Genomic DNA, 27,596 nt, shown 5'->3' with positions numbered 1-27,596 from the left:
ATAGCGCAAAATCGCCAATCTTCAATGCATATGTAAAGAAATATACGGTAACCCGAATTTACCACACTCACAAAATCGCACACAGCCGACAATGCACCCAGTATGGTATCGCGATTCGTGATTTTGCGCTATCATACTGGGTGTATGCTCGGCTGTGTGCGATTTTGCGAGTGTGGTAAAATCGCATAACAGCAAAATCGCATAACAGCCGAGCATACACCCAGCAGCGCTGCTGATGCCTGAACGGTATGTGGAATGAAGTGGGCGGACATCGGGAGGCCACTATGGCACGGGGCAAGCACTATGGGCAGTCTATCTGAAGTGTACCTGGCGTATAAGACGACCCCCCCCACTTGGAGGCATATTTTTCGGGGCCAAAAAATCGTCTTATACACCGGCAAATACGGTAAATGCATACTACTAGGTGAAACAGCCAATATGAAAAGCTACATATTATATGATTTCAACTATATGACACTCAGGAAGTGTCACAGACTACCAGACAGTAAAAAGATTGTGGTTTCCAGGATTGAGGGGAGGGAAAGGGATGACTAGGCACAGCACAGGAGAAGTTTTAGGGCCGTGCCACTACTCTGTACGATGCTATAAGAGAGATACATGTCATTATACATTTGTCCAAACACACAGAATGTACACCACCAAGAGTGGACTGACTCTAAAGTATGGACTCTGGGTGATAATGTGTCAATGTAGGTTCCGTTTGCAAATGTCCACTCTGCTGGGGGATGCTGATAATGGAGCAGGCTGTGTATGTGTGGGGACAGGGAGGATATGGGAAATCTGTATTTTTTGCTCCATTTTGCTGGGAACCTAAAATTGCTCTAAAAATAAAGTCCATGTTAAAAAAATTAACTTAAAATGGATCACAGACTTAAATGTAAAACCTAAGACCATAAAACTTCTAGAAGAAAGCATAGAAGAAAATCTTTGTGATGTTGGGTTAGACAAAGACTTCTTAAATAGGACACTAAAAGCACAATGTACATATGAACAAACTCCTAAGTTGTCCCGAGAAGATGAAAGACCCAGTGGTGCCTCACATGCATCTTGCTCGTTTAACTAGGTTAAGGGTTTTTAAAGCCTTAGGGGGAACAGGTATGCAGAAGTGCTGGGAGGGCACTTAATTGGAGGACCTTGGAACTTGGCCATTTATGGAAAAGGGGTGTTAATGTGATATCTCCCTGGATAATGGACCCTGGGCTTCTAAAGGGTTCCGGTGGGTGGTCAAGTTCCAGTTATGTCCTAGTCTTTCAGTTGCGGGTGGGGGTGATGAGGCAAGACTTGGACTGCGGGTGTAGTTGGAGGTCAAATTTCTCTCACAAAATATTTTTCTTCATGCCTAAAACTTGGACAGCACTGGAGTTAATTGTAATGAGCTTTGTGATATATTTGAAGGTGACAAAAAAAAAAACTGCCAAAAATAAGTCTTCTAAATCTTATAGCAAGGCTGTGAAATAAGTAGGTAATAAATATTATTGGTGCTAAAAAGCTCCAGGCAACTTGTTCAAGGTCACCCTAAGTAACCAGCAAGCACACATACTGAGGGGAAAAAAATAACAAGGGTTCCTAACCCTAACTTTCTTCTCCTTCGCAGTGGTGGCTACTTGTGATGCAAATGTCCTAAGGGCACAGAGGCCTACCACAAAGGCTAATCTCATGGTGTGCGCCTCTTCAAATTATTTTATAAAGTAAAATCAGGTTTAAATAATCACCGAGGTAACCTAAAGAATCTGGCTAGAGAGAACCTCTTTACTGTCATGCCTTCCAGACTAGAAAATACACGGTGCGGAAATGATGGTATCACAGGAACAATTTCCTTGAGTGAAGTAAATGTATAAAAAGTTTAAGGTTTCTTTTTATAATTTTGACCAGGTCAACTACTCACATCTCTTTTGTGAGAGCATTTTGCCAAGAGCTTGGTACAGAATAGGAACTTTAAAATACTGCTTTCATTCTCCCTGCTTTCCCAACCCAAGGGCATCTAGTGTCTGGCTAGCAAAATCTCACGGTCCAGACAGACCACTCAGAGGTATAACTTTTGGAGGAACCCAGAGGTTGAGTGCAAAACAATACATCCTGAAAGAACTAGAATCAACTGCCAAGTTCCCTATATACTTAATGACTTGCAAGATACAAAATTATAAAAGAATATTCTAAGGATGTGAGATAAAATTCTAAAGGGAAACTAAAGTCCTAAAAAACAAGTCAAAAGAAAATATGGGTGAGTATGTAAGAAGCAGAGACTAGAAGCATTAATAATAAAGACGTTAAGTACTTCAGAGTTATAGTGCATCGGATATTGTGTGAAGGGCAACCACATGACAAAAATACTCAAAACTTTAACCCTCCCTTGGCCTTCGAAAGTCATGAGACATTTTTGGCTAAAACAAGGAATGCTTTAGGGAGAAAGGAAAAAAGAACTTCCAAACCTCTAGGTGGCTCCCATTTTTAAACAACTACAGTACTCCTCTACCTTAAAACTAAATGGTCAGAAGGTATCTAGTTATTTATGCAAGCCACATCAACAGCTGGACAGTACTAAATATCCTCGGAACCATAACTGTCATTTTTCTACTACAGTTTCTCCTACCTTCCTTGGAAATCTAGCACTAAGCAATCAATAGCTGCTGACTAACGTGTTATATCACATGACATGTGTAAAATCATATGACATAGTAAAATGTTTTCTTTCAGTAATCCTGTGCCAATGAAAAAAAGCATAATTGACCATGTACTTGGAAAAAGGATTATATACAACAGAAAATCACAAGGGTAACACTAATTAAAACGTGTCTCAATTTATTACTATGAATTTTCCACAGATCCCAAATACATTAATTTTACCTGATATTTGCAAACGTTGTTTCATATTATACATAAAACCAGCCAAGAAGGAACACATGAGAGTGCCAGTCTGGCTTTTCTGTTATGAAAAGCAGAGTTAGCGGTGATAAAGAAGGTAATCAAGATACAAATACAACATTGATATTATTATCTCCTTCATTATAACATTAATTATTTAATGAGCACCTACTATATGTATACCAGACACTGTGTATAGACTGTTGAATAAACCACATATTATTCCTGCCCTCAAGGGCAAGAGAGAGACATTCAACAATTAAATAATATAAAATTATAAATTGTGGCAAATGTTAAGAAGGGAAAAGATGATTGTGCCATGAGGAAGAAAATAAAGGGGTTCATGATGCTAAGGGTGACCTTCTCAGAGATTTTATGAAGAGGATGTATGAACCAGTAATGAGATGGTCCGAAAATAGAGAGACCAGCAGCAATAGCCCTGAGGTGAGTCTGCCGGAGAACTGCCAAGGTGGCTGACAAGAGGTGAAGATGGGATGTGGGGGCCAAGTCACCCAGGACCTTGTAGGCTTGCTGAGGATCTTCTATTTTATCACAAGTATAAACGTGTTTCCTAAGAGATGTAAAGACTTGAAACTGCCAGTGACTTGAGACTTCTTTTTCAGGCTGCTGGTGGGAAAAAGGACTACAGGGGGTGCAGAGTGTGTGCAGGTGGCCTCTGCAGTAGGCAAAGATAAATGGTGGCTTACACTAGGATGGTAGCATAATAGAGACTGAAAATCAAACGGGTTTGAAAGAGATTTTCCCAGAAAGGTGGACAGGACTTTGTGACAAACTGCTTGGGTGGAGGTGATAGAACAAAAGAGAGAGTGAGGGTAACTCCAGTCTTCTGGCCTGAGCCACTCTTTGGATGAATGAGATGAAAAAGAGGAGAAACAATTTTAAAGGTTGGATAATCAAGAGTTTAGTTCTGGAGAAGTCTCAGATGTGGCCATTTAGTGAAGATGTGCCAAGCACTATATTGAGTGTTCTACTTGTCACAGCATCCCTTTTAGTAGCAGTCCCCTTTTTACAGAAAGTAAACTGTAGATAGATGACAGAGGTTGAAGTAGCATGGCCAGGCTCACTTAGCTCAGAGTGACAAAGTCACACCTGCCACCCAAGTCTGGCTGGCTGGCTGTAGGGTAAACATTCTTCCCACTATACAGAGTTCTTGGAAACTATCTCTACACTTTGAATTTTGAAGACTACTTAGGGTTGGAGCAAGCTAGCATGCAAGAAGACTAAACAGGTGATACCTTATTGTTTAAATCCAAATCGTCAAATTTAATGCATAATGTTTTCCAATCCCACTCCCATCCCTACTTCACTTCTACCTGCAAAGAGTTTTGCAATGTTTTGAATACTAGCAAGATATCTAGGAGCTTAATGTTTTATAATACGTGAGCAAAACCATTATGCCAGGAATTAACCATAATGAAAAGAGCAACAATATCCAGCAATAAATAATATTTTACTTTCAAGTCATGACATACATCCACATAACAAAGATCAATTAATGAGAACCCTAAAATACAAATCATTTCTCAAAATGACCAAGGCATTCAAGTCAAAAATTAAGGCAAGCCACCCTGTACAGAAGGCTACAAAAGCCAAGCATTGAGATTCACATTGCAAAATTGAAACCTTAAAAATATAAATAGGCAAAAAGAAAACAACAACAAAACTGCATAGAATTTGAAATCTGCAATCCCCAGATGTCTCAACCAAATGCCAAATTCAGTAAACATTCAGCATAAAAACAACTTAAACATTCTCTCTTCTTTTTAACTAGTTTTCCCTGCAGCGTGTTGACACTTCAGCAAACTGAAATGTCGTTCCTATCTGCACAGTCCCATGATTTGCTCTCTCTCTCCGGGCTCACTGATGTTCCCCTTAGCGACTGAAACCCAGTCATTAGGCTTGATCAATGAACACAGAAAGAATTTAATGCATTACTTCCAATTGTGTCTATTATTAAAAGTACTAACTTGAGACTCTTAAAAGGACAGAAAATGAGAAAGAGGGAGATTTTTTTAAACTGTTATTTATTTTAAGTGTGTTTTTCCAGGACCCATCAGCTCCAATCAAGTAGTTGTTTCAATCTAGTTGTGGAGGGCACAGCTCACAGTGGCCCATGTGGGGATCGAACCAGCAACCTTGTTAAGAGCACAGTGCTCTCACCAACTGAGCTAACCAGCCACCCCAAGGGGGAGATTTTTGAAAGGTTTTTATCATCTACATTACAAATTACATTTTGTTGGATCTGATCCTTCAATAGAATAATCATCAAATTATGTTCAGTCTCCTGAAAGTGGGGTATGGTCACATAATTGTTATGGTTTGGGGTGACTCTCCCCATCGAGATGAATAAAAGTACCATTAATATTTCCACTAAAAGATAAGCACACAAACCACTCTCCAAAATGAAAGTAGTGTGTCCTGCATCCTGATTCCTGTGCCCACCCCACACCTCTCCCTGCAGTGGGTTAGCTGGCATTCACTAGTGCCTCAACCAGGCAAAGAATAGGATGCGGAAAATCCATAAAGAAAGCTTCCCATTTTCTCTTCCTCCATAACACGATCACCAACTCCTGGCAACACAAAGCTGAAAGACTTAAAAAAAAAATAAAAAATAAAACTACCTGGGGTCTCCTATTAGAATGAGTACTAGCTCTGACCAACTGTCAGAAAAGCAGTGATATATACATATGTAAAGGTGCTTCCTGGGGATACAACAGATCTACTGAAGAACTGCTGAGCCACATTATACCGGAAAATCCGTAAATGTTCGTCCTCGCCGTCACCAGGCTGGAGTAAATTTTTTTAACGCCATGCTTTGATGTATATTGACAGGGCGAACCTGCTGGGTTTAAGTTAGCTGTGGAACGTGCCCTGCATATCTACTGACCTTCTAAGTCCCTAAAGATCAGGGGCAATACTGACCCGCGATTACATCCGATATTGCACACTACTCAAGATGCCATCTGATGCTGAGAAAGTAGTGGTTTAGCAACACCAGGCGGCTCTACGATGCTAAAGTAACAACGAAACACTCGATTACAAGCCCAGATACTCGGCTTGTAAGACCCAGTGCCGCACAAGGACCCACATTCAAAGCTCACGTCCCTTAAGGTCGAATCTTAAGTTTTCTGCGATTTACCCTCTCAAGTTTCTAGTTTGCAAAACGTTATTACTTTGAAAGTCCCCTCTTCGGGACTCCCCTCCCTGCACGGGTTGGCAGCAAGGAAGAACAGGGACGGAAGAGGGTTAATCGTTCAAACAAAATTTAAAAACCTATAAACCAATCTTTTCTTTTTTTTTTCAGAAGAAAAAAATAAAGCGTTCCACCAAACCGTCAGCCGGCAATCGAGCAGCCTCCGATTTCCATTTGGAGAACAAAATATTCGAGAAACCAAACGTACGTTTCCCTTCCCAACAAAAGTGGCCTCTAAACTACCCTGCCAAGGACACAGGGAGGCAACGGAGAAGCCAGAAACGAGCTTGTACTTTTCAGGCCGACGCGTGTGAGCCGCGGAGGGAAGGCGCAGAGGGGAACACGACCGGGAACAGATGCGCGGGAGGCGGCGGGAACCCGCGGCGGGAGGCGGTGGGGGCAGAGCCGGCGAAGAAGCCCCAGGTGAGAGAAGAGGGAAGGGAATCGGAGGCTGCAGGAGGGGGAGGAGGCGGGAGGGGTCCCCGACGCAGCCTAGAAATCACGGCCCCGAAGGAAAGTTAATACTCACTCAGTTTCGCAACTGCGCCGCCCCCGTAGGCCGCTCAGCGGAGCCGGCCCGGGCGCTGGGGACGCGGCGGCGCTGCGAGCTCCGCGGCCGCCCGGCGCCCGTGCCCGGCCGCGCAGCCCCGCGAGCCTCCTTGTCCGGCGTTCCGCGGGCCGCGCGAGCCGCACCGGAGGGAGGCCCCGGCGCCCCGGCTCCCCGGCTCCCCGGCTCCCCGGCTCCCCGGCTCCCCGGCGCGACCGCTCCGCGCACCTCCCCGGCCGGCGCTAGGTGAGCTAGGACGCCCCTGGCGGGGCTGCGGGCGTCTGCGATCGCGCGGGCAGCGGTGGCGCCGCAGGCAGGAGCGCTCCCAGCGCCGCCACCGCCGCTCCCGCGGGCGGGCGAGGCTCGGTGACCAGCCTGGCGGCGGCGCAGTGCGGGGCGCCGGGCGAGCGCGGGCAGCGGCGTTGGCGGCCGGCTGGCTCGGGCGGCTGGGGTCTCGGGCCTGGGGGCCGGGCTGGGGGCCGGGCTGGGGGCCGGGCGGCTCCGCCCCTTCGCCGGGCCGCGGGCTGAGCGCGCGAGAGAAGCGGCGAGGGGGCGCCACCCTCGGCCGGGCGCTCGGGTTACAGACGCCGCTGCCCGGCTTCCCCGCCCGCGCCTCGCCGGTTCGCCGGCGCCGGGAGAGACAGTGTAACGGAACTGGGACGCCAGCGCTGCATTGTGGGAGCTTTTAAAGCGGCGGGGCCGCTCGGGCCCACCGGGCCGCGCTCCCCCCCCCCCCGGCCCCCTGGCACGGCCCCGCTGCGGCTCCGCCAGCCACACACCCCGGCCACCGAGGCATGGGGGCCTGACAGCCCAAATGGTGAGATGACCGGTACCTCACTGACTCTCACAAGAACAAAGTCTAACATAGCCCGGGGATGAGTCTTGTAAAACTGCCCTCTATGGTCCCCCCGGAAAGTGGGAAGCTTTTCCCATAGACGCTTAAAAAAAAAAAAAAAAAAAACGCTTCAAATCCCAAGGACTAGGTTTGAATTGCTTTTTATCTGGAGTGGCAGTGATTCAGCTACCCCTTCTCAACAGCAGGCAATAACAGGAGATGAAAAACACAGAGAATGAATCAGACGTGAGTAACCAAGTTTAGAAAGAGCGGGGCTCATATTCAGAACCCCTCACCCCCCTCTTACCTCCCTTTAAAGTTAACAAATAGTTAAGTAGGGAAAACAGTGCTTTCATCTAGAAAGGCAGATAAATGTCTGTTGTTTTCACTATTGCACCTTTTTTCATGGCATGTTACTGTAGCCACAGGACAGAATTCAGCCTTTGGTCCAGCTTGCGCTCACACTTGCCCACAACTCAGCAACAGCTATTCATTTGCAGGGAGGTGCAGTGAAGATAATGGATGAGATGCAAGAAAGCATTCCAGTTATAAAATGCCCCTTTTAATTATCCAGACACTTTTTTTGGAAAAAAAAAAATCATCAAAAGAAGGGTATTAAATTTGAAGTGCAACTTCTTACAGCTCATCTTACTCAGGGCCTGATTTGTTTGTATTGGGTTTGGGTTTTTAGGCCTTTTGTTTTTTTGACCTTTAGTTACTGCACAGCTCATTGGTTCCCCTACCTCAGAGGTTAACTGAGGAGACAGGGAGATGGTAAGACTCAAATTTGACTAATCCACATTTGGAGGATTTGGGGACAAGAAGAGCTCTCTATGGTTCGAATGTAAAACTTGAATTGTTTTTAAAGATGACTCTGTAGGGCATACATCGTCTTCTCGTAGTTTTCCAGCCTTAACGTTAACATTTCCTAAGCTCTCATTCCCTTGTCAACTTTTCACTCCACTGAACAAATTCAGTCACCACCTAATTGCCAAATCTAATGGGAAATTTTAATCTCCATCTTGTTGTGCCCTTTGGCAAGGTTGACCTCAACCTCCTCTTTAGAACTTTCCTCCTTTTTTTTTTTTTGCTGTGATAGTCATCCCTGTTTTGTGGAGGTCTTGAAGTGGGCCAATGAAGCAGGCAGGAGTGTGGCTATTGTTAAACTAGGATCCAGGATCAGACCCAGTAGAAGAACCTTAAACTGGAACCTTAATCTTGTCAGGGTCCTGACATGAATTTGATCATATATCCAGAGGTGAACAAGTTGACTGACTCATGACAAACAACTTTCATGTGACCAGCATTTAAATCAGGACGAAATTTACTATGATTGAATAACCATGCCCACTATTTAAGAGAAGCGCTTACTGGGATCCAGGTACCTGGTGAGGTAGCCCCACTTCCAAACCAGCATGTGTCTTACTGATGGCTGCTGCAGTCAGTGAATTTACCCCTGTTCAGTCCTGGATAAACCCAGGAAAATCTCTTCCCTACGTCAGCCCCATGTGGTTAATGCATTCTTTCTTCAGTGTTTAGTGCAATTTGTTTTAAGCTTCCTTAGCTAAATCACATCCCTGTTAAGCCTTCCTGAGATCACACCAAATGTCCTTGACAGGATTTGTAAACAGCCCTTATTTATGGTTTCTAATTATATTTCTAGTTATGTTTCTAACTAAAAATCAGTGAGTGTTCATGCACTCCAAGCCCTGTGACATAATCAGATTTGGTTTTCAAGAAAATCTGAGAGGATAGAAAAGAGAATAACAAGGAAGAGAGACTTACATGGAAAACAATGGGAATGAATGGGGGTTGAGGGGTGGACAGCACCTAGAAGTATATTATTATTTATAGTTTCCTATTGCTAACATAAAAAAGTCGCCACAAACTTAATGGCTAAAAGCAAAAGAATGTTATCTTACTGTTCTGGAGATTAGAAATCAAGCTGTGGGCTGTGTTTTATCTGGAGGCTCTCGGGGGAGAATCCTTTTCCAGCTTCTAGATGACACCTGCATTTCTTGGCTTGTGGCTTCTTCCCCTGTCTTCAAGGCCAACAGCATAACATCTTCAAATCTTTCTCTTTGTGACTTCTGCTTAATGGTTGGGGGCCCATTTCTAGATAGGCCAAGAAAATAGGAATTGATGTAGGTACATTTTTAGCCATGTATGTTGTGAATTGAATTGAATTATTTGCAGGAAGAGACGACTGTTGCCATTACTCGTCAAATCGTCACTGCGGTCTTATTTGACTATAACATTGCGGAAGTGGTGACTCATTAGTTCAGTTAAACCATGGGTCCCTCCAGTGACCCAAGTAATTGAAACCCAAGGTGTTAGCACACTAAGAAAACCAAGTTCACGTCTGCAGTTCCTGGGACTATATCCATTTCTCTGGAAATCCCTCATAAGTCGTATTGCCAAGTTTGACAAATATATTCTAGACCAGCATTTCCCAAACCAGTTCACCAGGGAACACCACCCTGTAAGATGAGATGCTGGGAAGAGAGTTGCTCCACGCTTAGATACGGTCCATGGAACACAGTTGCCACTATAGTTTAAGCTAGCCAAGAATCTTGTCAGTGGGTCAGATCCATCAAGGGCGTAGTGTTGGGAAATCGTTTTATGAGGAGTCCAAGGGAGGAACAAACATTTTGTCACAACAAATAGGTATGTGTGCTGGGAGGAATAAATTATGGACTTATGCATATAACTTATCATTTTCTTTATTATCTAGCCCCACCTATCTTTCTTTTTCCCTACTTCTTTCCCCACTGTGTGTTTCACCCAGACTACTTACAGCCTCCTAACCACTCACACCGTGACTCAGGAGACCAGGTCTCAGTTCCTTTACCACATTACCCTGAACTTGCTCCTTTACTTGTGGAGCCCTAAAATCAAGTGTGGGCTGTGTCCCATCTGGAAGCTCTAGAGGAGAATCCATTTCCTTGACTTTTCCAGCTTTTAGATGCCACCTGCATTTCTTGGAGCCCTCACTAACCTCCCCATCCACACCCTTACCCACTTCTTGAAGCCAGGGACTATTTTGTATCCCCCACACCTCACACTGGGCCTGGCTCAGACTGCGAACTCAATTAACAGTTGAAATAACAATTAAATGAATATATGGCAATATAAATGGAATAAATTAATGCCATCTACTCACCTGTTATACTTTTCTTCCTTCTATAGCTAGCTAAGATTTCCATTTTCTTCTTTAATTAAAAAACGTAAAAAACATAATAAGTTAGATTCTGGGCTTACAAAAATTATTTTGACATAATTTCAGCCTTCTATGAGCTCACAGTTCATCTAAGGAAACATATGCTAAAAAAGAAAATAAAGCAAATAATGCTAGTTGCCTAGCCAATTCCCTTTCACCCCTTATTTCTTAGTAACAAAAACCTGATTTTGTGTCCATTGTAAGATTTCATTTCACAATCTTCCTTGAAGATTAGGGTTACTAAGTATAGGTCAATGGTATGTGGATGGAAGGTGTTGTATGGACTTCCAGGAAAACTCCTTATTTGTGTGTCTGGTGGTGGGCTACTGGCAGGACTGACGACTATTCTTGCTTGGAACATGGATGTGATAGCAGGAGTTACAGCAATAATTTTGTGACATAAAGACTACCCTGAAGCCTGAAGTCATATGCTAAAATTTGTACAAATGAGATCATTTAGAGTTATTCAGACTATCTTACCAAATCTTCATTTAGTCACTATTAATAATAAGTTAGAAAGGAAAAGGAAAAGAAACACTCATTTTTCCCTTTCAATAGTGTGTGTGGAAAGCAAGCAAATATTAATTCTTTCCCATTCCTAATGAAAATTTTACATACATACTAAAACACTGCAAAGACCTATGAATATTGTGATTTATATGACCAACGTAAAGGGGCTTTTTAGAAACAACCAACAGTTCTCAGATCTACAGAAAATTTTAACTTGATGATAATTTCTTCTTAAAAAAGAAAGTTACCAAATCATAAAAAAAAACCTCTTAAAAGACCCTCCAATAATTTGATGGGACAGAGGGTGATAATTAGTATATTTTATTAAACGATGAAGTACAGTATGGAAAGAAAGTATAAACTGTAAATAGAAACTGTAACAGGTTATACCAAAAGGAATACATCCAAATATATTCATAAATAGGATTTAAAATATGATTGGGTCTTTATTTAGGGAGAAGTTTTTTGAGAGGATAATCCCATGAAAATGAAACAGTCTTGTTTTTTGTTTGTGTTTTTTGTTTTTTTATTGTAGGCTAGAAGAATGGATTTAGTCAGCTGAGATTAACTATGGGGGACTCTACAAGATCCTGTATTAGGATCAGTAATTGGGGAAATCAGTGAATGTGGTACCTGATGTACACTGGACACAAAATCAGGTTATAAATACCTGGAGTAAAATCTGGTCTCTGGCAGTCTTTCAACTTGAATGCCATTCACCAATTTCCCTACGCTTCTGTAATACTATAATTGAGGTTTACAGTGATGACCCTGATATTCATATCAGACTTCTGAATCACAGCGGAAAGATTAAATTATCTTCTGCTTGGCCTTCATGTATTTAATTATATTTTTATTAATTGCAAACTGGAAATCTGATGTTTTATAACACTGCTAGATTAACCAGAGCCTTCTTATTAGGGACCTGGCCAGCCACAATAGCAAAGTTTACAGTTCATGGGGAGAGGGGGAATGCAACAGTTGATTAAAACTGTGAGATTTATATGATAATAGCAAGAATAATTATTGCAAAATAATTTAGAATCATCCAGCCACACTTTTAAGAATTGTAACAAATATATTGATTAATAATAAATGCCACATAGTTAATTCTTTCAATAAGTATAACCATATTCTATAGTATAATCATATTCTGTAGTTAAGAGAAAAATTGCCATAAAGCATGAATAAATCTTCATTTCAGATTTGATAAAATAGGTCTAGTAGTGTCATCTAGAGAGTAGATCTTAGGCTGAAGCCCAGGAATAGTATAAATTAAGTTGGGTTATATGTTCAAATTTGGTTTAGGGTCCTGACAAGCTGCTCTTCAGCTCATCCTTGGTCTCCTTAGAGATACATTGCTCAGGTGGCAATAGAGGATCTCTAATAAACGTGGAGCATGTGGTTCTTTGAACCTCAGCGTTGATTGGCAGATCTGGACGCCTAATGGGAGTCCCCTGTCCATGTGTATCCACCCTGTGTGATTATTCCAAGAGGGCTACACTTCCGGGTGGGACTGCATTGTTCTTATGGCAAGGGCTTACAAAATTACCTCAAACGCACACCTACTTCTAACGTTTTGAATATGTGCATCCTAAATTAAAATACTTGGTACCATTGAAAGAGAAGAGACATGGCAGAATAGACTTGCTCCAGGTTCTAATAATGACCCAAACAGCAATTCAAAAACCAACTTAAAAAATTCAGAAAAAGAATTTTGATAAGGCTTTAAAATAGATTAAACCAGGAACACAATAATCAGTGAATATAAGTCTGTCATGTAATTTTTACTTTATTCTGTGACTTCACTCTGGCATTCAATTTCTAGATCAATTTCTGAGCATTGGTTTCCAAAAAAAAAAAAAAATCATTATCCTGTGAGCTCTATGAGCCACTGGAGCTTTATAACAAATAAATGAACAAAGAGTGGATACCCTAAGAAGAAATAGCCTCATGTTAACATGTTGCCCTCAAAACTGAGAAGTCCATGTACTAATAAGGGTCATGACAGCATATCAAATGGAAGAAAAAACTGTACAATAATCCAGTGATTCTAGGCAGAAGTAGATAATCAATTCAGCCCTGGGTAGTTTCAGAGAGTAAACCAAGAAAAGGAAATCTTTCTTCTCCTTGGGGCAGAAACAGCTTTTGTTTCTGTGTCATAATTTTAGCACCTAATGTTTCTGAGGAAGTGTTGGTTAAGACAAAAACTGTGGATTTTTGAATTAGAATCCAAGTGTTAGAAAGTAATCAAAGAGGGAGTAGCATGTCAGTCTTGCTTCTCTTGTAATAAATAAGTAAAGAGGATTGTACTGTGGGGTCCTTGTAGGTAAGAGACCTAGTCCTATCTGGCTATTTTGTGCAGGGGCAAATAAGGGGATAAAGTTATTAGGAAAATTAAGTTTACCAAAACAAGCAAGGCAAATTGAAATATGGGACCTAAAATTCTAGATCTTGGCAATCCACACCCAAGCCTGGGTGCTATACAGAAAAAGGAAACCAGTGGAGAACCCCTGGCAGTGTCAGTCAAGGCAGGTAATTTCAATTACTGTCTTTCCAGTAGGCTGGGGTTGGACGAGGGAAGAAGCGGTGATTTGGATGAGGAACTACATACTTCACACATAAATATTTTTACTGTAAGAACGCAAGGACATCCTTAGGATATATTTTAGAGATAGTGTGGGATTCACATGAATGATTAAAATTCAAGTTTCTAACATTGAGAGAAAATAGACTATAGATGATCTCCCAATTTTTTTTACTATAGGCAGAAAGTAATATACCGTGTTTCCCAAAAAATAAGGCCTAGCCAGACAATCAGCTCTAATGTGTCTTTTGGAGCAAAAACTAATATAAAACCCAGTCTCATTTTACCATAAGACAGGGTATAATATAATATAATACCAGTTCTTACATTAATTTTTGCTCCAAAAGATGCATTAGAGCTGATGGTCTGGCTAGGTCTTATTTTCAGGGAAACATGGTAGGCAGAAGAGAAGATGCATTGGGAGGTAATATGGGTGCAGGAGAGGTGAAAGGCTGCAAGTACTGGATTCTAACCCCCCTAGGACATGGACAGCGTCTTGGAGTTCTTCAAACCCACTGTCCAGTAGCCAGTTCAGTAGTTACTATGCATGTCAGAGGTGCCTGAGTGAGTCTTTTTGTTAAATGAATGGAAAGAAAATTAACGCAGTTTTCAGAGCTCTCTTGAGAGACCTGAGCTTGAGTGAGGACTATTATCAAAAGGATAGAATATTTGCTAATGTATTCAAGTCTTCTAATGCTGTTTGTCAGTTTTTAACCCTTCTTCCTCTCCCTGGCTACCCTAACCCCACCCTTGATGTCAAGAGAACAGAGCACTGGGGAAGACTCCAGGCAAACTGTGAAGTGTGTGGATTAGCGTCTAGAGTAGGGACAGCGGTGCTGGCTTCAGTGCAATTTATTTAATCTGTTTGGGCCTCAATTTCTGCGTGTGTAAAAAGGGATGATGATAATGAGTGTTTACCAAACAGAGTGGCTGAAAGATGAACTGTGTCTGACCTAGACTAGGCCTCAGTTCAAGTTAACTGTAATCTTTTTACTGAAATCAAAGGCTTCAGGTCTGAGGTCTGATCTTTTAGTGAGATCATTTCCCTTATGTTGTGTCTTATGGTGGGATAAGGAGTGGGGCTTGAGAGCGGAAACCCCCTCCTCTCAGTTAGCAGGGAAGAGAGGAAACTGGATGCCCTGGTGATGACTCAGAAATGAATGCTAGTACCAGTGCCAGCTGCAGCTCTTTGCTCCCAGGTGGGTTAATATTAGACAGAAAAGTTTCTTTATGGACTTTGTTTTTGCTTTTGGTCCATTCTGCTGATAAACATCCTCACTCAGAGTTTATTACTGCAAATGAAAACAATAGTAAGCCAGATACATATATATATATATATATAGATAGATAGATAGATAGATAGATAGATAGATAGATAGACAGATAGATGGATAGATTATATCTATATCTATATCTATATCTATATCTATATCTATATCTATATCTATATCTATAATCTAATCTATCTATATGCATTTTATTTAAAATCTGAGCCCAGGCTTGTTGTTCTGCATGAGAATTCTGTGTGACACGGCAGGGGCCGAGTAGGAGAGTAACACTGACAGGTTTCTTGGTGCTGACTGTGAATGCCTGTTTGTCACTTTGTGAAGTTGGCTTAGGGTAGTCAGGTTGTATAGGGAAACCTTCTTAAGAGTCACGAGGCAGCTTTTCAAAAACTCTTTAGAGCTGGAGGCCGAATTTCATTTCCTCACCCCATCCAAGCTGCCTTTAACAGAAGGAAGCAGAGCAGCTGGGAGATATCTGTTCAGGGCAGTAGTGCATCGGCCTGAAGCAGTATACTCCATCTTCGAGTAATCCAAGACTGCCAATAAAGTTCTCTGTCACAGCACAACTGAAACTGAAAAACTTTGAATTACAGTCTGTTGAGCTGGATGCAGTCCCTTCGATTTTCAGTTGAGAAATCAAATCCAGAGATGTCTAGGTACCTGCTTAAGGTCATGCAACTAATTCAGCTCAGACTTCAGACTCAAGACAGAGTACAAACAAACCTGTGTATTTGAACTTTGCACCATTTCTATCCCTTGTCTCATCAACTTTTATCTTTCTACACAATAGTTACAAAACAGTAAGCTGGAATAAGAGAAATCTGTGAGTGAAATTGTGCTGACATGTTTGGGGTTGTATTAATATTCTCTGAAACCACAAAAAGCATTTATTAAGTAGTGTGCAGCCAATTTGAGACGTTATGTTTAATTTCAAAGGATGCTTTCATTCTCAGAAGTTAAAGCAATCTTTGTTCCACATTCAGGCTTTAAAGGCTGGGCTCCCGATACCCATGGTGGTGGTTGAGTGTTGCTGGTGCGACGGTTAGATCAAGGACTGCTTCGAAAGCAATTCAAAGCAGCTTTAAGGAGCTCAATGTCTTGTCTCACTGATTATAGTAGGTACAGTTGTCAAGTGAGAGAAAGGAGTATTCCCTTGGTGAGTTCTACAGTCAATGAGCTGACAGCAGTCAGTTAGGCTCGCAGAGAACAGCCCTTCACTGTATGTAAGACATAGGACTGACCCCCAGATCAAGCTGCTCAAAATTGCCTTTTTACTCAAGATAAAGCATCTTCAGAAGTTATGTTGTAAGCAGTGGGGGAACTGTTAAGTTGTACTGAAATAGAACAGCTAGAAAGAAGCAAACAAATGTGTACTTGAAAGATGCAAGGAGGCTTATCCTGGGTATATCCATCGGGGCCCTGTTCAGATGTGTCTTTTCTGCCATGAAGATTCTTCTAATCTGTATTTTGGTATGGTTTTCCTTTTCTTAATTTTAAATGATTAACTTTCCTTGTGCCAATTAAAAAGAAATACAAGTCAGTCACTCCCTAAATTCCTCTCTGCTGGTGAACATTCTTTCTCTCCACCTGGTCACTAAGAAGCTGCCTCTCCTAATCTAAGACCCTCATTGCAGGCAGTAATCAAATTGTCTCATCCTTCTTCATAAGAGATCATGCATATGCCAGTTTTGATTTCTTTTCCCCACCCTCAACTTTGTCTTTCCCTCTGCTTATCTTTCTTTATGTATACTTGTAGACGTGAGCTAGCTCCTGAGACTTTTCCTCCCTTCCCTTCTGTCTCCAATGAATGAGAAAGGGAATTCTATGGAAAGTAGCTTCAAAAGTGATGTGATCTGATCGTAAGTTCCTAACTGGGCAGGTCAGGGTGTGGGTAGTCACGCCCCAGGCATAGAACTTCTTTACTGAAAGGCTTATCTTTGCCTTAACCCAGCCCTTTCCATTGTTTCTGTGCGTCTAGATTAACACACCTTTGAAATGCACCCCCCTTCTAATACCTGACCACACTTTCAGATCCCACTTTCTAAAGTGTGCAAGAGAGCACATAACCTTAACTATCCCATAATCCGTCTTGCTTTCTCCCACCTTCATGTAATCTTCTTTACATTCTCTCCTTAATCTCAAACGCATAAAAGAAACTACAAACTGTTATTCTCAAAAGCATTTATCTCAGTCTGTTGCGTTCTTGTTTCCAGGTGTATCCTGTGTTTGGCTCAAATAAATTTTTATAAATATTCTCTGCAGGTTTGGACATTCTTACGTCGACACTCCCAACTCTTTCCTGGTTACTTTATAGAAACCTCTCCTCCTACACCTGTTTAATATTTTTTTCCCTTCCCATTTTGATTCAAAAATTTACCTGTAAAGCATGGGTGATAAGCATATTCATTTTGCTTGTGATAAACCTTGAAGGAGGAAAAGCAAAGCCCATACTTTTTGGTGTGTGTTCAAAGAACCACTGCCAGAATACTTCTGAAAGTTCATTTTGACTTTACATTTATTCATTTCCTACTCCCCACCATATTCCTCTTTAATTAAACTTAATTTCCCTTCTTAAAATATTTTTTAAAATTATTTCTAACCAACAATTCCATTTTAAGTGCTATAATGCTGTACTGTCGTCCACTATTTTTCATTGTACATATGCCACAGGAGGTAAATGAGCCTTTTGAAATAATTTTGGAATCTTGCCATTTTTAGAACATTGTTTTTACGAGTAAATGAATTCCCAGCTTTTAAAACATGATTTATTTTAAGTTGGGTATTTCCTCTGTGTGTTTGATAACAAAAATCTTTTTGATGTGGTAAGATAAAATAGGAGAACTGCCTTGGTTTTTTACCTTGTTGAATATTTTCATAATAGAAAAAAATAATGAACCTGTTTATTTCTTACTTTTTACTGTGCTTGTATAACATTCTAGAGACCTTGCAATGTTTATTGTTGGTTATTTATAGTTTTTCACAGTCAGAGAGTATATGGAAACTGTGGATGGCCATGGTTTATGTTCTTCCCTTCTTCCTGAGCACAAGGAGAGACGTTTCCCGCCTCCCGGGTAGCGAGGTGCGGCTGCGTGACTGGACACTTGCCAGTGGAATATGAGTACATGTGATTTGAGGACCTTCTGACTTATCTACTTAAGAGGATATCTCTGACCTGAGACTCCCTTTTTTCTCCCATTCGTCAGCCAGCTGAAAGGGTGACGACCAGAGCAACCCTGTAAGCCAGCTGTTGATGGCACAGGTGCTACCAGTCTGTCTCCCATGACTGACTGGAACAGAGCTGCCCACCAAACTGGAACGCTTATCTTGGACTGCCCTGGGAGACAAACTCATTGTTTGAGCCACTGAGTTTTGGGGCTGTCTTACAGTAGCTTAATCTATTCAATAATGCTACTACAAAACTATTTTACAAGGTTTTCTACTATAAAGTGTTTTACCTCAATACACTGAATAATCAAACTATATAAGCAAAAGTAGTTTTCTTCAGAAAACAAAACTAGACTTTTCAACTGTTTTCCTTTGACTCTGAGAGTGAATTTCTCTACACATTAAGAAATTGCCAAGGTGAATTTAATCTTCCATTTGAACTGAAAATCTGTTTTCCAAAGCCAGACATAGCTTCCAAAGAGTTGTTATTTAAAAGGGGGTAGTACGTTTTGGCCTTCGTTATATATGTTACAGGAAAATAAGTAAAAGAATACCCACCTCAGAAGCACATTTCTTTGATCTACTATCCTGTGATAATCCCATTTTAATTAGGGCCAAATTCTACTAATGATCAAATGCACTCTCAAGAAACAAGATTCTTCAGGGGTCACTCTATAATACAATAATGAAAGAAGCATAAAGCAAGGTTAACATTATTGAATTTCAAAAAAAGTATGAGTATAAATTGAATTAAGGGTAGACTCACATACACACATACATTTGTTTATAGTTTGTTTTTTACACCCACAGTTGGTGTCATACCTAATGGTACTTCTTCATTGAATATTTTTGTGTATTTGTTGGTTTGCTTTGTTTTCCTGACAAAGCAAAATAACATTATAAGGGTGGAAGGGGGATGGTAGAAGAGGGTAAAGGGGGTCAAATATATGGTGATGGAAGGAGAACTGACTCTGGGTGGTGAGCACACAATGTAATATATAGAATTATAGGTTTTCATTAAAAAAACAACATTTATAATTTAGGCTTTTTTGGGTAACTTTTTCATCCAAATAGGTATTGACAAAATATAAAATATAGAAGTTAAGCTAGATAATGCCAAATTGGCTTATGGCTGAAAAACAAACGTAGGCTCAGAATGAGTAAGGATGAATCATTTCTCTCAATCTTAAAATTGAAGAGATAGGAAAAGGGGTTACAAAAGGACATGTAACCTTAATAACCTCTTAAAAACTGAATATTATAGCATTGTTAGAACTCAGAACTCTGTGGGAGTTCTGAGAAAATACAATTTAGGAGGATAAAATAGGCGTTAGCTACAGGAAAATAATCCATTCTGTCTTGACATATTTGAACTAATAGAAAATACACCTTACTTTTTTTTTAATGCAATACTGGGCTTTAAGTCTCTGCCAGCACCCAAATGATGATAGTTGTTATGTCAATCTTCATTATACAAGTGAAGATTTCTACTTCAACCTAAAATGACATCTGTGGAGCTTTACCTGAGTAAACATTGTTTTCCCTCTTTCACCGTTTTCTGGCTGCCCGACTACGCAAAGTAGCAGCATCAGAACTGACAAGAAACCAACATGCTTACAGCAGGGGGTATGTCATGTAATAAGGCATTGTAGATCTGAAAAGAACCTTGATAAGTTTTCTACATTGACAGATATAAACCATACATTATTGGCAATTGACTGCTGTGTGACAATTCATCCAGAGTCTTGGTCCAAAAAGTCCAGAGATCCAAGTTCTAATGCTGGCTTTAGCACTACTCTGCGACAAATCCAAGCTGCGCCTCCACTTTTTTGTCTGAAAATGGGAATGCTCTATTAATACTTGTTTTACCCAGCCCACTCTAGAGGAAGTCTGTACCTGTAGGAAATGACACAGCACACAACTCTTTATTTTAAAATAAAAATAAAAACAGTCATAAAGAGGAAACAATATTGTTATGGGACGTGGGGAGTAAATGGCTGAGGAACGTGTAACTGTTGTGATGCCTCTGAAACAGAGGTCAGCAAACGATAGCCAGAGGGCCAAATCCAGCCTGCTGCCTATTTTTCAAGAACAAAAAATGACTTCTCTATTTTTATATATTTTTTTAAATCCAAAGAAGAGTAATATTTTATAATACATGAAATTTATATGAAATTCAAATATCAGTGCCCATAAATAAAGTTTTATTGAGCCAGAGACATGCTCATTCATGTGTGCATTGTGGCTGCTTTCACACTATAACAGCAGAATTTACTAGTCATAACGGAGACCATAGAGCCTACAAAGACTAAAATATTTACTATCTGCCCTTTATAGTAATAGTTTATAACCCTTTCTCTAGAATATCAAAGGTAGAAATGCCCAGAGGAGGTAGGAAGTTAGATTTTGGAATGATCCACAAGAAGCAATAGTTTAAAATATGGGAATTGATGAAGGCAAGGAGGAGATTAGAGCAAAGAGATCTGGAGAAAGCATCTAGTAGAAGATGACTTTTGATGGTTGGGAGAGGGAGGAATCCCTGAAGGAAGCAAAGACACAGTTACAGTCTGGCATGTTTCCCAGAAGACAAGCGAGAAGTGAGTGTAAGATGAATCGGTAAGAGCAGACATGTCCGAGAGATCAGCTAAATTCAATAATTAAACAGTTCATTGAACTTGATGAGTAGAGGTCATTGGTGTGGCCTTTGAGAAAAACATTTCTATGAAACAATGTGGCATTAGCTAGTTTTCAAGCCACAGATTTACCAAATCAGATTTACCCTGGAAAGAAAACCAAGAAAATAATAATCTGAAGATGTTGCAAAACCAAGGGAAGATGACTTGTTTACTTGCTTGTCTGTTGTTTTTCATAGGCGAGGACTGAGAGTGTTTGTAGGCCTAACAAAAACATTCAAGAGATAGAAGTGAAAAGAGGAGACAGAGACCAAGAGCTGAGCAAATGCCAGGAAAAGCAACAGAGAAGAGGTTGACAGGGTGACTAAGTTGAATATGGAAGGGGCGAAGGTTCCTCTGAAGCAATACAGAAGAAAGAAAAAAGTGGAAGCACAAAGAAAATTTGAAGGGAGAGATGGGAAAAGGTGTAATGACAGTAAATGACAAGGTCACCTACATAGATAAGGGAGCTGGGGTTGGCATGGAGCATTTCAGGAGGGTAAAACAATACCCATCTTGTATGAAGCTATGTGAAGTCCACTGGAGGGTCTGAAAGGACTTCCGAGGAAAAGGATTTGACAGGATTTTATACCTTTCCCAAAAGTTTTGGGAGCTTGGATGGGGAGATGGAAAAGAAATTTGAGATGATCAGGGACTGGGATTAATGTGGAAGACTCAAGAAAAGTTAAGGGATGGAGTGAGAGTTCCAGAAGGCAGTGTGGAAATGCTCTTGCAGTCCAGACTGGTTAGTAGAGCAAGGGATACCAAAAGGACCTTGATTAGCTAGGATTAGAAAAAAGGCTGAGACAAACGAGCCCAAAATCCTGTTGATATAAGATGAAGCCAGTACAAAAGATAGAAATCAGTAAAAATGAAATGAAAAAGGGGGACTCCTATCATCACCACCACCAAATTGAATATCTTGAGCATTGAAAATAAGGTACAGTGCCTGGCCATTGTGGGTACTGTAGGGAATCTCAGAAGAAATCTGAAAATGCAGTTCTAGGAATATACGCGTATGCTTTATCCCGAAGGCCCTCATTCCTTGGAGAGGTTTTTGGTTCCATGGATGCCTGCCAGGGTCCGGTAGGTGGAAGGTGATCCGAGACCAGACGGGTAATGTCTGAGCTACTGCCAATGGGACTAGATCACAAAAAGTATCCTTAGCCAGAGAATCTTAACTTCGGCCTAAGGTTGAAACTGAGTAGTCCTTTGGAATGGAGCTGAACAATGACTCAACTCAGTGACTCTGGCTCACTGGGCTCCCTTTCCTTCCCTTCCAGGGCAACTGAGATTGAATGAATAATAGCTGTTAAATACTCCCTTGAGAACAAGACTCCTACACACTAATAAATACTAAATGCTTTCATTACAATTTAAGTGAATGACTTGCTTCCCCCGCCCTGCCAAATGCCTCATAATGAATAGCATGAGAATGACATTTTTTTCCCAAAATGTTACACATTAATACCAATTTATTATAAAATCATGAATGTCTACCAATCTTGTTGATTGAAAATAATTTGCATAAACATTTGAGGAATGGTGGGAGAGAAACTAACAAATACCTGAATCATTCAATTATTTGAAGTACATGGGCATGAGGTAAAATTTAGCAAAGGATAATTTCCAAGTATATTAAACAAATCAGCTCCTATTTCACCTCTTCTCCCCTTGCCCCTGCCCCCCCCGCCACAGTTCTTGCTGCCCCTAAATGTTCTTTCAGAGATTCAGAGAAAAATAGGAAGGAAAAGATTGACATAGTGCAAAAAGCAGATAATTTCCTGGTCTTCATGACATAAGAATACTAGCTCTCCCACAGAGAAACAAATTGGATGGCAATTTTAAGATAATGGAATTGCTTGATGCTTTTCACGTTGTTGGGAAACCAGTGCTGTGAAAAGCAATTTTTTTCCCAGTGCTACCTGTAGTTTCCTATGATAGGACATTTTCTGTTTACCCATTAAAAACAAAACAAAGAGCAAAGATTTGCATATTTGTGAGTTTGTTACACAATGACTATGAAAATAAACCACCTGGTAAACCAAAATAAACTGAGTTGCCTGAATTTTCAATAAATCAGATGTAATAATTAGGAGTGGACAAAAAAAATATCTGTATAAAAGAGACTTGTAGATCCTAATTTTAAATCATTTAAGGGCAAAATAGTTGCCTTTGTTTCCCTTTTTGGATGGAAGTGGGGACTTTCAGGAATTAGACAGTGGGTAATGATACAAAGCAAAATGGTTGATAATCATAAAAGAGACTAAGGCACAAAAAGAAAACTATCTAGGCAGAGACAAGCTATGGAACTGAACAGAAACGGAACGATTTAGGCTTCTGGTTCTTAAACTTGAACGTGCACCAGAGTGGCCTGGCAGGCTTGTTAAAACTCAAATTCTGGGCTCCATCCCCAGAGTTTCTGATTCAGTAGATCTGAGAGGGGGACAGAGAGTTTCCATTTCCAACAAATTCCCAGAAGACGCTGGTGCTTCTGGTCCTGTGACCCAACTTTAAGAACCAAACTTAGGTTATTTTAGGGCAATGTCTAGAGATAGAAAGCTTTAAGAAGAAAGAGTTGGAGACAATGAGGAGAGAGAGAAGAAGATAATTTATTGGAGGAAGTTAAAGGGAAGAAGGAATTAAGACAAAGAGGTGGTGACTAAGTTAAAATTAAAATAATAGCAAGGGAAGGTAAACTTTAATTGAATGAAAAGCCCTGTTCTAGGAGCCACTTTATATTCACAGTCCTGCCAGGTTGATAAAATAATGATAACACCCAGAAGAGGAACCAGAAGATGCTCAAACACTTGACAAATATGAGTGGATAATGGCGACTATAGTAAAATAAATTTCCAAGGACAACACAGTTAAAAAGTGGTCCTGAGTTCTAAGCCACTTAAGAGCTAGACAAGGAATAAGACAGATGGAGATCAGAATAGTGTACTGGTTACTAATTAAGGCTGGCAGGGATTATGTGGTTTAGGAGCGCAGCAACAGTGGGTTTCCTAATATGGCAGCTCGGAAATAGGCAGACTTACCCATCAGTCCAGGCCAGATGGCCATGTGTCCCCCTGTGGGAGCCGCCCCTTAAAAAATTAGCATGGTAGGAAGGCAAGCATAGCAAGTGTTGAGATCTGTGAGCCCTACGTCTCGGATTTACCAGTCAAATAATCTCCTCATTCACTGAGGCAGAGTGATAAAGGAGTGAAGTGGCCAGGATCCTTACACTGGCCGAGGTCTCTCACCATACAAAAACACACCAGGAGCCAGGAATAAATAGCCTCTGCTCACAGGTGGGAGAACCTTGCTTAAAAGCAACAGACTGTTTCTCTCTAAAGCCTACTCCCTGTCAATGAATGATTCTGTTGCTTTTAGAAAGACACCAAAGCCTGGGGAGTAGGGAATGGTATTTTACTTTATTTTCATTATTTTTTTTTAACGTTTTTTAAATTTAAGTGTGTTTTTTCAGGACCCATCAGCTCCAAGTCAAGTTGTTTCAATCTAGTTGTGGAAGGCGCAGCTCACAGTGGCCCATGTGGGGATCGAACCAGCAACCTTGTTGTTAAGAGCACCGCGTTCTAACCACTGAGCGATCCAGGTGCTCCCAAGAATGGTATTTTAAAATCGAGGATTCTTAGTAAAGAATTGCTGATGCTCAACAAGTGTTCATTGCCTGCAACATTAAACGTTGGCATTGGACCCGACTAGATCCCAAGGAGAGACTGGTTGATCTAAATTTCATGCATGGCTTCCCAGTTTGTTTCTCTCTGATTGTGACCATTTTGTAGTCAGAGGACATAATGGCTAGTTTTCATTTTTTCATTTACTGATGTCCATAGAAAAATAGCTCAAATTGGCATTTGGAAACATTCAGAAAGGAAAAGAGAAACTAAAAAGCAGGATCATTCTACTCAAACATAATGTGTGGTCAGGATAATACTTCCACTAGTCCATCCTGCTACGAGTGAGTCCCAACTCATCACCTCATCAAAGGTTTTCACTCAGTTCCCGCAGAGGTCGAGAGCCTCTTCAGTTCTCCTTCAGCCTTGTCACACGTGTCAGATTGCCCTCCAACGAGAATTCATCGATGGTCCACACTTCCATGTGCAAAGGAGGAAGGGAGGGTGTCTCTCTTGGAGGGCTCTCACCGCTTGATTTTTCAATCTGCTTGGGCTGTGCAGAGAACCTCCTTGGCAGTGAAAGTTCTCCACATTGAACTTTGTTGGAATGAATGCCCTGGAGGCACATTTTAAACTGATATTTTGATTGCATACCATTAACTGCTGCTGCTTCTATGTATTTAAATTGAGTGCCTTATATTAGTTCTAAGGCCTTAAGGATTTTATCCCAACAGGTGAACTTTTATGTATGCAGCGAGGTTTTGTTGTTGCTGTTTAAGGAAAGATGTTCCAATTCTGCCATTCTTTCTGGGAACACAGAAAAGGAACCAGAAGATGCCCAGGAACTCAATAAATAGGAGTAGATGAAAATGAATATGAGAAAAACAGCAGGAAAACGGTATTTAAACTCACTGAAGTACAAAAAGTTCTGGAACCTTCACACATTTTGGAAAGTACTCAAAGAATTCTAGCTTTATTCAGCAAACCAGAGGGTTTATATTCATATTTTACCTTACAGTTGAGATGGTCAGAAAACTTCAACCTGAACTCAAACCTATAGTTGGTCAAAACTTTTCGCTGAAAACAGAAGAGAAACTAATTCTTCTAAGAGAGCTTCTTGAAGTTGCGAACACCTGTACAAAATTCTTGGCACTTGGAAAACAAATCTGTAAATTTACAAGTATTAATTACATGAATGTGTCTTCCTGATGATTTTCTCAATATTATTTAAAATGCCTTCAACATTTTCTTCTCCTAAATACACTGCATTTAGTAAATGTTCAGTCTAGTTTATAAATGCTCATTAAAATTCAGAGAGAGAAAGAAAAGGAAGAGATCCAGCTTCTAGTCTACATTCTGCTGTAAACCCGTGGCTTGATCTTGGGCAAGCTAGTTTTTTCATGTGTGAAATACCTATTGTATAGCAGTCAGAGATATGGTAGAAAGGTAACGTGAGCTCATGTATACGAAGCACTGAAAAAATTTTAAAGTGTTGGATGACTTTTAAGTAATATTATCATTGTCACTAAGGTAGAAGTGGTAAATCACAAGTGTCTTCTGATATTGGAAGGGTTGCTCAGTTATCTGGAGGACAGACTTTAAAAGTTGATGGAAAATACAGTCCAGGAGTTTTCAGCATAATGGAGAAGAGAACTGTCTCCAACAGTTCTGTGGCGCAGATGGCCACAGAGGGATCCAACTGTCCATCATGGTGTGCAAGCTGAGTTCCTATTCTGATGATCAGAGATACCTTTGATATTAGCCACTCTAATTTATTATTGGCCCAAGAGATCTCGAAAATCCATTCCGACTTTCAGAGGCTTTGTTTCTATGCTGATTCAGCAAGCCAATCAGTGAATTTCACGGCAATTGATTCCACTGACTGTTTATATGACATGATATCAAGTGGAAAAATATATCCATGTAGATGTACCTTAAAGAGCATAATGTGTTCTCCCGGGAGCTGTGGTATTTCTAGAGCATGGAAGGGCTGTATATTTAGTAGACATGCCTTAACCCTCCTAGGGCTGCCTTCACTGAGAACTTTAGTGTCCTATTCTTGGCCGTAGACAATCATTTGATATTAGTGATAAAAATCCAATTGCAGATAGTATATACTATATTACATTATATATTATTATTTTCTCCACATGTGAACTATTTTTCAAATTTAGAATCAAGGAAAGCCTTTCCTTTTCTGAAGGAACTAGTCTATTTCCTTATAAAGCTTTATAATTTTGTGCTCCCATTGTCTTGGTTGCCAGGAAGCTCAACAGAGATTTGAAAGAATCACAGCAATGCTCAGATTTCACATGTTTACCTTTGGTATGAATTTTCTTTTATAATGTTTTAAACTGTTAAAATAAGAAAAAGATGGTTATATTTTTAAAACAGTCACTGTAAATACCTTCAATTGATTTTGCTAAAAAGGCTTTTCATGCTGTTCTTTCTTTAGGCAACCTTGCTACTTGATATACACACGAATACACCCACACCCACACACAAAGTATAGTATTTTCTTCTTTTCAATATATGCAGAAAATAAATTGTAAAGAAAACAGTAAATTATTTGTAGCTTTGAGGGTTGGATAATCAAATAAATCTGGTGATTGTGTTCTTATTACAGATGATGCCATGTTTACCAGTGCATCAGGATGACTTCTTATTTCTTGGTCTTCTAAGGGCTAGGGGACCTGTGAAATATATAACTTTACAGTCCTCATGAAGTGTGTTAGTGAAGGCCAAGAGGTTTCAGACTGAAGGATTTGGGATTCTTTTGATGCCGATGATAAATGTTAGTTTGAAGTTCAAAGATTCATAGTCTTTGCCACTTTTTCTTGCCATTTTATTTATTCAAATGTTGTTCCTGCACTCCTACCTGCATTCCGTTTATGATGGCACTTAACTGGTTCGTAAAGAAGCTTCCTTTTGTCTTTTTAAGCTCCCTTAGAGTCAACTACTAGACGCTTGGCTTTCAGTTCCATGAACAGTCTTATGCTTTTCCAGAAATCTCTGGAAAGCAGACACCTTCCTCTTCATGTCCAAACCTGCAGT

General features: G+C 40.6%; 2 protein-coding genes across 3 annotated transcripts in view; one reads left to right on the top strand and one right to left on the bottom strand.

Moving 5' to 3' along the window:
* Nucleotides 1-6,786, bottom strand: part of RASSF8 (Ras association domain family member 8) — a 106,586-nt gene extending 99,800 nt beyond the window's left edge. Inside the window, exon 1 of one of the 2 annotated variants that reach the window (XM_081060659.1) lies at nt 6,627-6,786. The gene's annotated coding sequence lies outside the window, so the exon portion shown is untranslated. The remainder of the gene's footprint in view (nt 1-6,626) is intronic. The other variant, XM_081060658.1, reaches the window with a different exon arrangement.
* Nucleotides 6,430-27,596, top strand: part of LMNTD1 (lamin tail domain containing 1) — a 300,013-nt gene continuing 278,846 nt past the window's right edge. Inside the window, exon 1 of the mRNA XM_081060662.1 lies at nt 6,430-6,520. The gene's annotated coding sequence lies outside the window, so the exon portion shown is untranslated. The remainder of the gene's footprint in view (nt 6,521-27,596) is intronic.

Source organism: Rhinolophus hipposideros, assembly GCF_964194185.1.
Source record: "Rhinolophus hipposideros genome assembly, chromosome: 9".
Classification (NCBI taxonomy): Eukaryota; Metazoa; Chordata; class Mammalia; order Chiroptera; family Rhinolophidae; genus Rhinolophus; species Rhinolophus hipposideros.
This window is presented reverse-complemented; position numbering and strand designations above follow the sequence as displayed.